General features: G+C 40.3%; 1 protein-coding gene across 3 annotated transcripts in view; it reads right to left on the reverse strand.

Moving 5' to 3' along the window:
- Nucleotides 1–12110, reverse strand: part of LOC100118809 (alpha-mannosidase 2) — a 258498-nt gene that overhangs the window by 135040 nt on the left and 111348 nt on the right. For 2 of the 3 annotated variants that reach the window (XM_031921364.1, XM_031921365.1), the window contains exon 1: nt 678–1339. The exons of the other annotated variant lie outside the window; for it this stretch is intronic. The gene's annotated coding sequence lies outside the window, so the exon portion shown is untranslated. Of the gene's footprint in view, nt 1–677; nt 1340–12110 lie in introns of those variants that run through there. 3 annotated transcript variants of the gene reach the window in all.

Raw genomic sequence — 12110 nt, forward strand, 5'->3', positions numbered from 1 at the left:
TTAAAACCAACTATCCCAATATGTTAGTTAATTTCTGTATGCTAACAGTTACTCGTCCAAAGCTATGCTTATTCGTAAAAAATTCAATTCGTGTAGAAGCTTGTCAGAGCAAAAGTCGTTAACCATCCACTAATATGTCGCGATGGCTCATGTTTAAGCGCTGACAAACGCGTTTCTTCGCTTTACCGTTGCAACTGATATTATTTTTGAACTGCTAAATTATGAATGAATGGTTTCAATTTCATTACTTTTCCCGTTAAGAGCACTTTACATAAGTACTCAAGCAAACTAGAGTGCAAAAAAGAAAAATAAACTTCAAATAAATTGCCAGACCTATATGCAATACGGAATAATTTATCTCGGAAGAGGAAATTTGTTCGTTCAAAGATACGGTTTTTAGAGTTGAAATAATTTTTATAGAAATTTATTTAGATTTTCATAATCAAAGACTTCTAACTTAACTGTTTTCATTTTAAAACGATAAAACAGCTTCGTGTTATTCCTCTACCTGCTTAGAAAATCAGTATCCTAAATCCATCAGCCTATTCCATAAATATTAGACGCGTTTACTACTCGTAAACTGGAAAAAATTCACGTCGAAGTCGAGAAAACTGAACGAGAATTACATCCAACAGAAAGTTTACGCCACACACTTGAACTTCAAAAATCGAGCATACCTGCATGAAAGTGTTTTGCGAGCAGTTGCACCGGCGTAGCTTTTCCAAAATAGGCTGAAAAGTTCCAAGCAGCGCGAATATCCCTCGCTCTCACTCTTGCGTGAGTTATGATCTTCCTAAAGTCCGAAAGAAATTTTCGTCGAATGTATAGCAAACACGCGCACAGTGAGCTGGCGAGGGCGGCAACCTTTTAAACTTGGCAAAAAATCTCACTAACACCACACGTATACGAACATTCACTTGGCCTCTCAAAGTTTCCAACTACAATCGTACACAATCATTACTGTAATACCGCAACGCACGACCGCATCAGCGTAAAACCTCTTCGTTCTTTCTCATCCGTTCACACGAAAAAATCACTACGATTCAGCCCGTATCAATAAATAGAAGCACAGCACATACCGATGTAACACTGGTTACACGTATGAATCACGCTCTCTTACCCGCGCGTATTATGTTTACTCGAGCACAAGCGCAATCGCGGCAGTATATACGATGAAGCTTGATTCGAGCAGAAGGAAAATACACAATAATTCACATGTATATAGCATATAGGTATACGGAGCGTGACGTATTATAGAAGCAGCCGACACACGAGAATCGGGCTCCCGTGGCGTCGCAGGCCGAGAACCACGCCGTACTGGTCTCCCGTCGGCGATGCGAGTGCCGCGCGCGCCGCGAGAGAGTCAAAGTCGCGTATAGCCGCCGCCGCCGCCGTGGCCGCCGGCAGCAGCGCGCATGTGCCGATAATCCGCACGCACCTTGCCTCTCTCTCTCTCTCTCTCTCTCTCTCTCTCTCTCTCTCTCTCTCTCTCTCTCTCTCTCTCTCTCTCTCTTTCTCTTTCTCTACATCTGTGTATGCCATATACGTGTAGGCGTGAGTGAGCTGTGCTGGTGTGTATACATATACGCGTGTGATACATGGAGCGACTAGCGAGCGATGAGAGGCACGGGAAAGTTGGTCGAGAAGCTATACGGATGACAGGCGACGCGCTCACGGTGCGTGTATCGTCGGTTCATGCGTGGATTGTGTGTACGTCGAGTTGCTGATCTTTCTAATTAAGGGACTGGGGTGCGATGTGGGATAGGGGGAGAAGGGAGGGTGGAAATTGATTTTTTTTCGGGTTTTGGGGGAACGCTGACGGCGATGGAGTTTTCGTATTGGCGAAGTTGTGCGCTGAAAAGGAAATGGCTTGACAAGTATGTTTTTATTTGGAAAGCGGAAGCTTTAGTCATTTTTGTTTTTGATGGAAATTCGACGTTCATAATATCATATGTATGTACAATCTCTGCTTTTAAATTTGTAATACTTGATTGGAATATCTATGCATAGAAGTGAAATTTAACAGAGAAAGTAATTAGAACTTTATGACACACGTACAAGTGATCAGTATTAAAATTATGTATAAAAATGAAACAGCTCTAATTAAAAAAAAATTTATTAAAGGGAAAACGTGATTGAAATTTGATATTCAATTAGACGATGATGTTTATTTGATTGAAGTGAAACTTGACCTGTAAAAATAAATATATATCCGGAGATTGATATTTTTATTATGGTCGATATCAAAACTAAAAAACCAGAAAAACAATTCGAAATCTTTTCTTTAAATCAATTTCATTTTTAATTTTTGACTCAAATACCTTGGGCATACGCGTAGGCTCAAAATAGGCCTCTATTCTCTTAGCGATGAAATGTTTTTCCGAAGATTTTTCCCGTATTTAGCGACGCAAAACTTAGTGTGCAATAACAGAAGTAAAATAAATACGATAGTTTTGAGGTTATAGTAGTTATTCATTAAATTCTAAAAGAATATGAGAGAAGAGGTGTTTTTCATCACTAGCTAGCTCTAGGCTATTTTTCACATAGCAATTTCATAACTCATTTCAGCAAGGTCATTTTTAATATTTGAATTTTTACCAAGAATAAAATAACTTAACTTTAGAGATTAAAACTCTAATTATACGAGATATTACTACAGAATATTTTTTACTCCTATATTCTGTGACCGTTATACAAAATAATCACGCACGGAAGTATTTTTCGAAACAATTGTGTGCCATAACATAACGGTACTATTTATAATACTTTGGAATTCACGGGAATCTGCGTATCCTCAGATTTTTATGATTCTACCGTTATACCGGGCATCATCAGTATTCGTAGAATGTCAGATAGAAAAGTATCATAATGACTCATGCAATATTGTTCAAGTGTATACACGCGCTTGTAAGCGTCACGTACTGCCATGAGAATGAGTTATAATTTAAATTTCCCATGGGTATGAAGTTGTAGTAAGTCCACTAAGAACTACGTTGTAGAAGCAACACACATTCTAATGCATGACATAGTGGGCTATAGTGAAATCACTTTGGCGAAAATAAAAACTCCATTGTTTATTGTTTAAATTCGAGCTATCATCACTCTTTGGAGACCTTCACTCGTTTCGTTATTGCCTTGGCCTTTATGAACAGTAAATAACAGATAACATTAAACAAAAGCAAATTATGTTTGTCATAATGACCTACGGTGTGCTTAAAAAAACAATAAAGCTTATCTACACATGTTACGACCGTCACTGCTATCATATGTTAATTTTTTTGCTTCACAATCGAGGACCTATGTATACGTGTAACTTCATTAAGATGTATAGGTTTTATCAATTCATATGTACAATTTCGACGAAACTGCCATGTCGTTTACTTTGGTGAATAAATAAATAAAAAATAATGAATTATTGCTTTGCAGCATCTTCAACCGAAAACGATCAAACCGCACATAAAATCTAGTATCCAAATTCTCGCCGTACACGGAGAAAAATTTGATACTAAAAATTACTATCTATCGGATAATAATTTGGTAACAAACTCGAAAGCTAGTAATTTTTACTATCTTTTATAGTAAAATTCACTATAAGAGATATTAGTTATTAAAATTAAAATTATTAAGAGATCTCAGATCTGTTACAATGTCGCTACCCTAAGCGGGTCTTGGGCGTTGTCGTCCAGATCGGACGGGTGGGTGCCTATCACCACTACACAGCGCGTCCTTAGATTGCGGATAGAGGAACAGCCCCTGAGAAAGAGGTTAGCTGCGAATAAATTGAATAAGCAGCCGCGGACAGCCGATAGGAACAGGCGGGGGTGTGATGAGCCCACACTGTCGAACGCATTCATCTAGAAACACTACGCAAGCACCACAACAACAAAAACACTTCACATTATCTCTTATCTCTCAATCTATCTCTTTCATCACACATTACAAAAATGGGTCAAAATCCTGCTGCCGAGGAGGATGCGGGAGCGATGACAACTGCCCCGAAAGGGGATATGTAGAACGATTCGTCACCTGGTCTTACGCGGTAACGATGCCAGCGAAGGCGCGCTGCCTTGCAGGGGGGCGTTAGGATGCGAAAATGAAACCGTAGTGTGTCTGACGACGAATTGACACTGTCCTCGTCTAAGTCGGAAAGCTCTCATACTTAGTTCTAGAGAGGTATGGGGGTTATCACCTCTAGAACGGTGGACTCACCTGCGATCGGAACAGGATCCGAAGCGCGCGGGTTTAACATAACATCATGGCTCAAAAAAATCAAATCCGAACCAAAAGGAACTTAAGGGTCGGAACTTGGAATGTTCGCAGTCTATACAGAGCAGGTGCGTTTAAAGAACTCGTAAAGGAAGCTGATAGGTACAATCTAGATTTGGTAGCAATACAGGAATCGCGGTGGCCAGATGGCGGAGTACTAGCATCGGGTAACTTCACGTACCTGTATGGGGCCGGGAGTGGGGGATCTCTAGGCACCGGATTTCTCGCAAGCAAAAGCATCATACATTCGGTTAAAAGTTTCAAATCCGTCAATGATAGGCTCTCGTACATCATTATCGAAGGTGAATGGTAAAGATATGTATTTATTAATGTACACTGTCCTACGGAGGACAAAGAAGAAGAAGCTAAGGATCTCTATTACGAAACTTTAGAGCAGGTAATCGACCAATTCGCGTCTTACGACACAAGAATAGTATTAGACGATTTCAATGCTAAAATAGGTAGGGAGGAAATGTTTAGGCCTACTATAGGTAAGGAAAGCCTGCACGAAGCCAGCAATGATAACGGTATTAGGGTCATAAATTTCGCGGCGGCAAAAGATCTTATAATTAAAACTACGTGTTTTAAGCACAAGAACATACACAAGGCAACGTGGACATCGCCGGACGGGGCCACACAGAACCAAATTGATCATTTCCTCATTGAAAAAAGACGTCATACTAATGTTCTTGACGTAAGGGCTTACAGAGGGGCAGATAGCGACTCGGACCACTTCCTAGTAGTAGCCAAATTAAGAGCTAGACTAGTAGCGAATCAAAATAGTAAGCGAGCAAACAAGGTAGAAAGCTTCGATATTGAGAAACTACGAGATAGAACAGAGCGAATTAGGTACCAGATAGAAATTAATAACAAGTTTCAGGCACTTGAAGAAGCAAACACATCGCCGGAGGGGAATGACGAACCGAATAGCTTATGGGGGGACATCGAAAAAACGGTAAAAGAGGCCGAGAACAAAGTACTGGGTAAAAAGAAAAAGCCAAAGAGCAAACCATGGTTTGACGAAGAGTGCGAACTCTGGTTTGAAAGGCGCAAAAAGGCTAAATTAGATAGCTTACAAAATAGAAGCGATAGGACCGTAGAAGAGTATTCTAACGTAAGGAAACAGACGAGCGCGATCTACAGAAATAAGAAGCGGGAGTATCAAAAGAATCTTATTAGGAGAATAGAAACTAACAGTAAGGAAAATAACCCCCGCGAAATGTACAGAGGGATTAACGCCATCAGAAAGGGTTTTAGGAGTAGAGCGCAATTGATGAAGGACGAAAACGGGGACCTCGTAACAAATGACAACGAATTACTGTCGCTGTGGAAAAATTATTTCGATAAATTATTAAACGTGCACGAAAATAGCGAAGAATTAGGGGACGAAATTCACACTGCTGAACCCCACGTGGAGGAACCGAGCTACCAAGAAGTAGAGGCCGCGATTAAAAAACTAAAAAACAACAAAGCCGCGGGAAATGACTCTATACCAGCTGAGTTACTCAAATATGGGGGCGTCGAGCTCACTTTCAAAATCTATAAACTAGTATGTGCCATCTGGAAAAATGAAACAATACCCGAAAATTGGAAGGAATCTATCATTATACCGATTTTTAAAAAGGGGGATAAGACAGACTGCAATAACTATAGGGGTATTTCACTTTTAGCAACGTGCTACAAAGTTCTGTCAAACGTAATACAAGCTAGACTCACTCCATTCGCGGAGGATATAGTAGGAGATTATCAGTGCGGATTTCGACGCAACAGATCGACGAGCGATCAAATGTTTACCATAAGACAGTTGTTAGAGAAAAAGTGGGAATTTTGCGAAACCATACACCAACTATTTATAGATTTTAAAAAAGCGTACGACTCTATTAAGCGAAGCAAAATGTATCAAATTCTAGTACTTCTCGGTGTACCGAAAAAACTCGTGAGATTAATTCAAATATGTCTGAACGGAAGCACGGGAAAGGTCCGAGTAGACGGTAATGTATCAGAACCCTTCATGATACGCGATGGTTTAAAACAAGGGGATGGGCTCTCTACGGTGCTGTTCAACTTAACGATAGAGTATGCTGTTAGAAAAATGCAGGTTAGTCAGCTGGGCGCAACACAGATACCAGGCTACGCAGATGATTTGGATATACTGGGGGATTGTAGGGAAACGGTAGCAAGAAACGCGGAAATCCTCATAAAAGCGGTGGAGTATACAGGGTTCGAAGTGAGTGAATCAAAAACAAAGTACATTATTGTGAATAAGCTAGGCATCTGCAGAGGGGAGGAAGATCTCAGAGTTGGGAATTTTACTTTTGAAAAGGTTAGCGAATTCAGGTATCTAGGTACGAGCATAAATGATAGAAACGAGATTAATGTCGAAATAAATAAGAGACTCCATTCGGGTAATGCTTGCTTCTACGCCGTGAGTAATTTACTTAAGTCGAGGCTGTTGTCTAAAAACGTTAAAATAAGAATATACCAGACAATAATACTGCCGGTGGTTCTGTACGGGTGCGAAACGTGGGCTCTCACTAAGCAGGCGGACAACCGTTTTAGGGTATTTAAAAATAAAGTCTTGCAAAAATATACGGGCCGAAGAAAGATGAGGAAACCGGGGAATGGAGGAGACTACACACTGATGAGTTACACAATCTGTACGCGTAATCCAATTATTAACAGAATAATAAAATCGCGCAGATTGGGATGGGCAGGGCACGTAGCGAAAATGGGAGACGATCGTACGGCAGCGCGTCTCACGAAGGGCAGGCCGATGGTAACTCGATCTCTAGGTAGACCTAGATGTAGATGGGAGGACAACGTAAAAGCGGATCTAGTAGAAATAGGACGGGTGGGTGTCGATCGGAGAGGTGCATCTTGGGTGGGTTGACACAAGATAGGGCAGCGTGGAAGGCTTGCGTAGATGAGGCGATGAACTTTCGAGTTCCAAATGCCACGTAAAAGAAAAAAAAGGTAAGGTTTGAATTTAATTTTTTTTCTGCGGTAATCAGTATTTTAGTTGACATTTTACGTTCATTTTATTATAATGAGTGTCTGTGTCTATTGATTTAACTTTATTATTTATTAAACGTCGTTCATTTTATTAACTTTAGTTCTTACGTAAATTAATACATGAGCTAGATCTGAAATTTTGTACGTAACAGATCCGTTTAGGTAAATGGTCAGCGCACTCGACTCTCATGTCGGAGCTCCAGGTTCGATTCCCGTCGCCGCAAAAAAGAATTAATCTCATTCTTTCTTCCAAACAGCATAATAATAATCAATAAAAATAATAAATAATAAAGTAATAACAGCGCAAAAGTACCTAAGAGGTGTAAAATATAGAACTAAGCGAAATTGAAATTTTTAAAAATTCGATTTCATAAAAAATTATTATTATTAAAATCTTTGGATACTAATATCTTAAAAGTCTGTTACCAATTTATTATGAAAAGCAGTAAAAATGACTATCCCAAATAGTAATTTCTACTATCAAATTTTTCTCAGTGTATAAAATATTCATAACATTCTCGAACACTGCGAGCGAATTATATATATATATATATATATATATATATATATATATATATATATATATATATATATATATATATATATAATCCCGGCGAAAAATCAGGAGCCAGCCAGACTGAAGCGAGTGGAGCATCTTCACGCGTCACGAGTCAAATAAATTTCCAAGTTTTCACTTGGTCCGCGGGCGTACACATGACGTCTTCGAGACGCAGTCTACCTACGCAAGAAGCTTCCTGGCCGTGGCGGGGACGCAGTGTACTGTGCGAAGGCGTCGCGACCAGCGGTCTGGAAGGAAATCGGCGCGACGGAATTCCCGCGGAGGGAACTTCTGGGGCCTCTCGGCAATTTCGCATTTCCTCGCTCGTTTCGCCCGTTTCCAAGAATTTCAGGGTTTTCAGCAATCTCCTTAGAGCCGAGATCGAGTGAGTGCGTTGAGCCTCTCTCTCTCTCTCTCTCTTGTCATTAGTTGCTCCATCTAGCACTTTCCGATTTTTTTTTCTCGTTTTTTATTTTTTTTTTCCGTCTCTAGTTTGCTCTCTACGTCGACTTCTTCTCGTGACATGTTTATCTGCTTCGATGCGGTTGTGGTCTGTGTCGTGTGAGCTTCCGATGAGCTTTTTTTTTACTTTCTGATTGAGGGTTTTGATAAGGTTCACGACGAGGTCTGCGCTTTTAAGTTGATTACGAAGATTTATGATAATGACAGTTCTATCGTTCGAACCAAATGCGATTTATGACTGCGTTGTAAAATAATGATCCAGTTATCTTCTACAATTGAAATGTTTTATGAGATGTTCGCGAGCTGCACAAAATAAATTTCCCAGAAATCGACATGAATAACGATTCACGGAATGTAAATTTTCCGCGTATCTATATTTGAAAATAACAGAAAGTCGGTCAAACGCTGCACCTTCGTTTATCGTTCTTCACCGTCTTATCGATCTCCCAGCTGTTACGCAAAGTGTCAATTATGAAAACTCAACGATGCTTATTTCCACAACTCTGAAATCTGAACACACTATACCACCATCGACCCCGTTTACTCATCCAATCCTCGATCTCCGTCTCTTTCGAGCTATCCCACGATCCCTCAGCGTGATTGCGTCTCAACCGGCTCGCTCTCGCACCGATATCGTTCATGTCCGTGACGCTATGGAACAATTTCTCTCCTCCTGTGACGCGTTATCTCAGGATATCCAAAGCTCCGTTGTCCAAGAGTCCGCACGCGCCGCAGTGATCCCTCGACGGTGCGGCAGCGAAACAGCAATAGCAGAAGCTCGACAGTGCTTTTCAATTTCCGAAAGGCGAACGACGCTTCATTGTCATTTGCAGAGAGAGAGAGAGAGAGAGAGAGAGAGAGAGAGAGAGAGAGAGGCTGTGGATGCACATCGCTGTGAGGAAAGGCTCCGAGTCCCTCCAGCAACGGCAGCAGTAGTATTAGTAGTAGTAGTAGAGAGAAGAGCTCGACTTGATCGAAGCGCAATTAGGCTGATTGAAAACCGGCTACGCGTGCGGAGAGGTTCGGCCGATCGAAACGAAACGAGCGGGCTTGCACTCGGACCGATCTCTATCACTCCCGTGGAGTCCAACTCTCCCTCTCTATCTCTCTCTCTTGGTTTCTCGAGCGAGATTCCGTCCCTCGATTTCGGAGCTCGCGATCATTTCGTTCTTTTTTTTTGCCTTTGCTCTCTCGGTTTGCACTACGTATTATAGTCTCTACATCCATAACTAGTGGCCGCTTTCTTTCTTCTTTTACTTTTTTTCCTCTGATCAGCACGGACGCCGAAGTGAAAGAGAGAAAGGATCAAAAGGGGGACAGGGAGCACGTCATGCAGTGCGACGCTTTTGATATAGCCGAGCGTCAAAAGTCGTGCCGCGAACCACACACAGGCGGCGCTGCGCGCTGTTTGTTTTCGAAAGTATCAATCAGTCGTATGCATCGCCGGGACACATATCCGCGGAATCGCCAAAGCTCGGTTATTACTTTGGCGCCGCTACTGCTGCTGTTTTTCCGGTTTGGTTTTTCAAGATTTTGTATTCAGAGGCCGATTCTCGGAAAAGGGCACGTTGCGAGATCGAAGGGAAATATTATTGTTCGGTCGGTTTTTGTTCGGGTAAAGGATTTTTCAATTTCAACGGCTTTAGTTTTCCAGCTGCGCGCAGCGAGAATTTTAATCAAAATGAAATGTCGAGACGCTAAAATTACACATCGAAGCTGGCGCGTGATTGAGTTCTAATATTAAATCCTGTTTTGCGAACGGCGAGCATGTAATGCGAGATTGCTTGTAATTGATGCAATTGCGATATCTGTAGAAACCTACCGTACATTCGACCTGAATGTGAATGGTAGATCTAATTAAAGGTTTAATTTCGTTCGAAAACCCCTGGTAGAAAAGCGCACATTTGGAATGGCCGTAAAGGTAAAAGCGGGCGAAGTATAAAATGGTGAAAAACCTAGATATTTAAATATTTTTAAAGTATCGATATCTTATTCATTCTTTATGGGTGAGAAATCTATTTTATGAAAATATTAATAAATCAATTAGTTTTTCGGATGCAAGATACAAAATTATTAGTATTCAGACATAAACAGAATAATTTTAATAATTCAATCATACGGCGAAGCCGCTATAAGGCTATGTGCGGAAGAACGTCTGCGTGGCTCAGTCGGCTACAAGGCGCACGACCGTACTTGATTTGATCTCGTGCACGGCGTGGGTTCAAGTCAGGCAGAATTTTTTCTGATGCAAATAATTATTCCATACTTTCTTTTAGACAAAAAAATCGAATCCAATAAAACTGTCCATTAAATAGGTTACCGATTCTACCGCAGGGACGTTATTACCATATTAATGCTAACTGAATACAATCTTCGTTTATACGAATAAAATGTAGAATTGCCTAATACTTCTCATGAACGTAGACGATAAAACGAAAATAGCTGCGTATATCTCGAGCGATCAAAATTACGAATTGAACAAATACACCCACGTTAGGTGGAATTTCGAGGTTTGCAAACACGAGCGTCCAAATCACTCCGCCCCAATCCCTTGAAATATTCAAGACGTACGAGCGAGCACACACCCTGCAAAGCACGCGCGCGTTGTAATTACGAAATTTCTCATTGATCGGTGCGCGTCGTGCTATACGATTGACGTCTGCGTAAGAATTCATTATGCCCCTCGGAATAGCGATTCTACGCGTCCTATGCGGGCTCGCGTTTGAAGTTCACCTATATACGTTATCGTAAATCCGCATGTTGAAGTATGGATATGAGGAAGTTCTATTAAAGGCTATAGCCGGGTTACTATGGTGAAATGGCCCCCTTGAAAAATGTATATATGTTATATACCATTCGATGGGGGATAAAAAAAAACTCCCATAGCCAAATTTTTAGCTCTCTGCCTAGTGCGCATGCGCAGTAACGTCGATAAACGTGTTTTTTTGATTTTATTTTTTTCTGAAGTCCCTATAGGATAAAAATTTTTTTAAAAATTCACATTGGTGTATTTTTATGTCATGAATAACTGCAATTTTTTTGGGATTACATAACCTCAAATATCGGATCTAAAAAAATTATTAAAGTTTTCAATCGATATTTTGACCCCCTTGTTTTTGAGGTGCAACTTTTTAAGTAGACTTTTTTTGTGTACTTTTTCCCGTTCTTTACGATGGCACTAACGTTTTTTCCTTAAAAATGGTGGCACAACTCGATTTGAGCCAAAAACTGATTTTTTTGCCATTTTTTCACGTTTTTAGCTGGTTATGTTACAATTTAGTTACTAAAGTGACTCCTTTTGAGTAGTTTTGCATATCTTCCCATGAAAACATAATCAAATGAAATATTTTGTTCGCTCCAAGCCGTATTTTTTATATTATCTTACGTTTTCAATGATGGTCTTATCAGAATTTGAGGTAATAAAGGGTTTCTCTCTATATATAAAAAGAATATCGCCGCTGTCAGTGTCTGCTTTTCTCTTTAACCTAAAAATGCCCTCATTTGAGTGATTTAACGCCGAAAAAGGCCATTTTTGGTACCATGTAACCCAAAACTAACCTAAAAATGTCATAATGCAAGGGTTTTCACGCAAAAAAGCCTGTTTTTAGCTAAACATAGCCTTGAAATCGATCGTTTGAGGGTACTTTTGGCGTCTTGTGGTCTTAAAAAGGCCATATTTGGCTTATCTGCCTCTACTTAATTGATTATTCAAAATCTATTGACAGTAATAATTATCAGGTAAAAAGGAATTGAAGTTAAGTATGTTCAATTCGTACAAAGTATAATTTATTATCTTCATAGGCTATTTAAA

This window comes from Nasonia vitripennis, chromosome 1 (genome assembly GCF_009193385.2).
Source record: "Nasonia vitripennis strain AsymCx chromosome 1, Nvit_psr_1.1, whole genome shotgun sequence".
NCBI lineage: Eukaryota > Metazoa > Arthropoda > Insecta > Hymenoptera > Pteromalidae > Nasonia > Nasonia vitripennis.